Raw genomic sequence first — 6,000 nt, forward strand, 5'->3', positions numbered from 1 at the left:
CAGTAAATTAAATGTGTGTTTCTTGCATAACCGATATTGACCGCCGGTTGACGACATGATACCTCCTTGCAGAATACAGTATAATTATCTTTAACTATGAATACCACTTGTTGCATGTTTACTATTTTTCTTGGCAGGACAGCAAAAGCTTTCTTTACTCGATGGCACTGCTGCAATTGAGAGCCACTCCATTTTTAACTCAAAACTCCGACCTCTGGTTTCTCCGCACTTTCACACTCGGTGCGAACTGCAGTCAATAAAACACAATCTAATGGTCTCACTGAATGAACTTAAACAGGTATTCCTAAAATTGTGAAAACAGCTATGAATACACTTTTTAGGGTTGTAAATCAGAAAAGTTGCAAAAGTTAAAGAGCACTGCAGAATCTGCATTGGAGCAGTGCAAAAGAACGGATGCTTCTGCAACATTACATCACCCTCCATCGATTGACACCACTCATTAACCTCTACCACTTCTCAATTACTCACAACTGCTGCGGACATGATTTTGCAGACACGTTCTGCAGATGTGGTGTGAAGGCGCGGTCTGCGGACAGAAATCTGTGAATATAGCGAAGTAATACTTTTGCATTAATAGATCTTCTAGACACAGGGTCTCTAATCCTTACCCTTTTTTGAATAATGTGTATTTTTTTTATCCTACTTCGCAGCTAACATCTGCTGCTCCTTTGTAGATGTGTCCAGGACGTAAGTGCATGAATTGCTCTCTGAAGCATCTAATTTAGCTCTCGAGACTATCTAATATGCTCGAATTGAAATCATTGACTCCAGATTGGACTTTCAAATTTGTTGCAAAATGTTTAACTGCAAAGCCTATTGAAATTTAATATGTTTTGGTGTATTTTTACTAGGCAGCGAAATGCACCAGCTTCCTTTAACATCTTAGCCAGCACACACCTAATGCACCATTGAAATGTAGTTTAAATTCCAGTTTCACCATGCATAACAATTGTTCATTCAGGTTGGATGTTCATTAGGAATAACAATTCTAACCTGTGAGATGACCATAACTTAGCAGCCCATAATAAAAATAAATTGCTTGTTTATAGACAGTTAAAACTATGCAGTTGGGACTAAGTACTTATTCCAGCTGGGAGGTCATATGGAAACTAACAGACATTTGATTATAGAAATTCAATTAGGACTGAAAATTCTAACTGGAAAGAATGAAAATATGCCTAAATGGAATGAGGGCTTCTAGAGAAAGAGTAAATTCTGGAAACTCATTTGGATAATGCAAGACTCTTTAGCAGGATCTAGAACACACCTTTTACAAATGAACACTTGAAATGTAAAGAGCGCTAGCTGATGCTCACCGCCGCAGCTCTCAGAATAACTGACAGCATGGGCAAACCTACTGTAGGTGTTAGTGCAGTGTACACCAGTGTTGTCACTGCGAAGTGAAGAACCACAAAGCAGAAGACTGCCATCCATACTGCTGCCAATATAAAAGTCCTCCTCAAAGCCACCCCATTGCTTCCTGGCAGATCATGGGCCTTCAGCTTCATCATCATGTTTTCTCATTTTTAGTCTTTTGTAGGATGTATTGGGCCTTCGGTGGTCTGTCATGCAACACTGCATCACTAATCCACTGATTTCAAAGCCGTTAACCAGCCGAGATATATTTTCACTTTATGTGCGGCACAAAAACATCATGCATAAAAGAGGCTACATGTCACTATTCCATCTTTCTTTACACTTTCTTCCTTTAGCACACTCTAAAACCATTCTTGCAAAAAGCTATAGCTTCTTTTACGCAAAGCAACATGGCAATTATTGTAGCTTGAAACATTTTCAAAACGAAAAAATAAATGCATGAGGCGGCTCACAACTATTGTTTTTTTTTTGTAAAATTGTGTTGCTTCATAGGCAGTAATTTGAACAACACTGACAACATTTCTACTATACTTTGAAACAACACAGGCAAAAATCCTAACTGGTGTAACTGGTTTAAGAAACAAACTTCTAGTTCATACCAGTTGGATAACAATGGATCCCCAACTGAAATTCAACTGGGATCAACGTTCATGCGTATAAGGTACCCGTTGCATGTGAGCCTTGCTACCTGTTGGTGGTTTACAACTCAGAAAGAACACAAAAACGAGGGCACAAGTGCAGATAAGGCTTATGTTTGCAGTCTCCATGACCGGTTGATTCGTCCCTCTGTATCCCATTAAAGCACTCCATTTCTAACCCCCAGTGGTGTAGGTCTGCGACATCCGGTGCAATAACGCGCCCCCCACTCTTCCTTCCTCATGAACACACCTGAGCGCATTACCATCACCTATACTTTGTCGCAAGGCTTTCTTCGATGGGGGAAGTTCGTTTTTCGTATCGCACATGGTGCAAGTCTAGGCATTTTCTTAAGACTTCAACGTAACAAGCATACCCCACAACTGATAATAAGCTATATTACGAGGGGCATGTCATATTTTTTCGTTTCTTAAGAAAGGCGCATTTGCGAAGAACTAAGTAGAGGTTTTTGACAGATGAATTTCTAGATTGGGACCACGCAAATAAAAGGGCATATAAAAACCACAAGAACTGGAAACTTTGAGCATGTAGAAATGCTTGGTAACACGCACAGTAACTAAAAAGTGGCAAAGTGGCAAATGCGACCAGGATTATAACACGGTGCCATTGTGAACTATTTCGTTTACATAAGGCATAGCGCAGTGCCAGCAAAAGCCTCGAGAACTGGCCAATGGGCTGTATTGCAGTTCATATTTTTTATGTTTCCACGAACTCTTCATAAGGATTGTTGAAAGCTTTGAACATGCACAAGACAACTGCAATTACATCGGCCACAGTGACAAAGAATAAAGTAAATACGAACCAGCTGGAATGTTAGACTGAGCGTTCACATGCAAATGTGGGCATAGAAATGCCATTTGAGAATAAGCATGCTAATAGCGAAAGGACAACTCGAACACACAGAAAAGAACTGAAGTTACAAAAACAAACAAGCAGTCATAATTGAGGTCTTCAACGACTACGCTGTAAAAGACGAAGTTTGCAGAGGGACAAGCGCATGATTAAGCCCGCAGCACAAACGAAATAAGCATACCCTTTGATCGATTATAGAAACCGCTTGTGTACAAAAAGTGGGAAACACTGAAGTCATCTTGCTTTGAGCAACTGATTTCAGATATTAGAAATTTTGTTTTGAAAGCGGGTATTGATCTAAAGAATATAAAGCAAAAAAAAAAAACCAGAAATGCCAACATTCTCCTTTTCCGGTCTTTAAGGCTTCAAAGCTGCTACTCTGTTTATCAAAATCAATGTTTTTTGCCAGCTCACCTTCGAGAGATGATAATGCAAGATCTGAAAGCGTGCACATGATCCATCATAGGTCCTCCTTCTCACCGGGTACAACCTCCTCCTCTCACAGGATACAACAGAAACTCATATATTAGGAATAGCTGCAGGCTGGGGAGAGACTCTAGAAAATCTCAATCCGGGGAACTCCAACGCTGTCCAACTTTTGGCCTCTTCGAGTCCAATGCTTGCCACTTTAATTTGAGGTGTCTCCTCAGCCAAGGAATTTCGATGAAATGTGCTTTATCAGACAGCTTGTCGTAGAAAGATGTGAGCTTCGGAATACATACTTTAAGGCTTGAGAGGTTCCTCAGTAAAATAAAAAAATCTCTTCACTTCAAGAGGACCACATATGTTCTGCGGCTTCTAAAATCGCTTTTGATCTAATGCAGAGCTCGGCGTAAAATCTACCAGTGCAGTCAAGCATCACCCCTTTTATTTTCTTCCTGCAATGAAAACCGTGAACTTCAGACACATTCCCCTACCATACTCTTCTTTAACTTTTGGGGCCTGTCTACTGATATTCTGAGCTCATTTGATTCTATGAATTTCTGCTCAATAGCGTTACACACTGTGGCCACACATCATCTTTGAGAAAGAGCTTTAAATCATCCAAGTTTGCCACCACTTTGTCAAGGTTTAGGTGCTTTTTCTGCAAATGAAGTTGTGCAGCATTTACTACTTCAGGTACTGCATGCTATAGGTGCAAGCAGCATAGAAAAGCAATGGCACAGACTACTGTAGCCTCCATGCAGATAAAAACGTCACCAATGAGCAGTGATGCCTTGCTAACAAAATATGCATTTAGTTTCAAAGTGGTGTTCAGCAGCAGAGTGATAGTGAGGGTCGTCAGGTTGTTTGATTTCATGATGGACTGACTTGTATCTGTCATTTAGCAATAACCTTCTCTTACAGCAACAAAAAAGAGAAAGCATTCTCTTAAAGAAAAGAACTTAAGGCCCACATTATTGCAGCATGTGAATTGTCTTGTATATATTTCTCTAACTGCACTTCCTAAAAAAGCATCCGTGCCTACTCATTTCTCTTTGCATTCTCACCCTCTCCCCCCCCCCCCCCGCCCCCATTCCCAGCCACACTTCTCTGAGCACTGCACCCGGTGCAGTCCACACAACCCTGTAGGTACAGCGAGGTTTCTAACCCCTCCTTTATGCTAAAAAAATACCTTTTTATATCCTGAAAAGCAATCCCATGATGTCTGGACAGCCTGAAATTCAGCAAATACTCGTTTTACTCATCTTTGCATGTTAGTAATGTATAAGAAAGTTTTTATTTTTTTGCTGTTGACATATTATTTGCATAAAAGGTGGCATATGCCCAGAAAATTTTGTTAAAAATTGGCTATAGTGCATGCGACCTTTTTCTTTCATAAGCCTTTCGCAAACTGAAGTGGTGGACCACAATAACTTATTCTTCCTTGCATTATGTCATCTTTGTGCAATTAAAAATGTGTCCACTTTGATATAATCACAAGTGCTGTTTGATAAATAATTGTCTTTAAACTCTGAGATTGTGTGAAAGACACACTAAATGGAAGGAAAAATAATGTAGCACATATATAACTTTATATGTGTTTGTAAGTGTAAGGTATAGCCAAATAAGAATGTCAAGAATTTCTGGACTGCGAGCAATCAATGTAACGAATGACAAACATTTACTGAAGGCAATGAAAGGTATTAAAGCATTTCAATGTTTTTATGAAAAAAAATAAAGGCAGTTTTTGAATATATAACAAACAAATTTGTGATGGCAAGCAGTCTGTTTCAGGCTACAGGTCCAGTTAAAAATCACAATTGACACATATGACGGATGCAAAACTTGTTGCCGTGAAAGAAATGCAGACGTAAGACGCTGTTTATTAGATATTAGACATGCGAAGGCATGACAAGCTGAAATTGTCCGTGCGTTGCATTAGAACAAGCACAAAGTCATTAATAGATGCATGCATCTCATGGATCTCAATTTGACAGCAAACATATGCCGACACTTACAAAACATTCAATGCCATTACTCTTTATGTGATATACACTGCAATATTTTCATGTTTTCTAAAGGCTACGCACAGTTCTGTACTACTTAAAAAGTACATATCTTATAATGCCCCTATAGTTACCCGAAGATAACATGACCGTCTTAGTAACATTGTACAACATTTCTTCTTGTTAGCCTGAAATCCTGAGGCTGAATGTTCTGAAATCCGGTTGTATTAATTGCGGCTTTATGATATGCTCCATGAACTTTATTTGAGGTATGAAGGCATTATGCTCTGAGTGCAAGATGGGGATTTGCTTTATTAAACTTAATCTAAAACAAGTCCTGATCAATGTCAAATGACTTACATAGTTTTATAATAATCATAGCCCAAATGAGAATAGGATATTTATTAGGCATCTAATTGTTTTTGGCAACAGGGTAACCAAAACAGTGAGAGGTCATCTTTTAATACTACAGCTTATTTAGCTGTTTTTTTTTTCCTGATCAACATATCACTCCCAGCATCACAATTCTGACCTAAACAATTTGTAGAGTTGAATGACCTAGTATCGCATCTATATTCCCTTTCTCCTCAAAGCTTTTTTTTTTGCCCCCTACAGCCATCGACTAGCTAGCTGTTGCAGCTAGGAAGTGCTTATAATAGCGCCG

The sequence above is a fragment of the Amblyomma maculatum genome, chromosome 7 (genome assembly GCF_055883805.1).
Source record: "Amblyomma maculatum isolate TAMU_Amacu chromosome 7, ASM5588380v1, whole genome shotgun sequence".
NCBI classification, from domain to species: Eukaryota; Metazoa; Arthropoda; class Arachnida; order Ixodida; family Ixodidae; genus Amblyomma; species Amblyomma maculatum.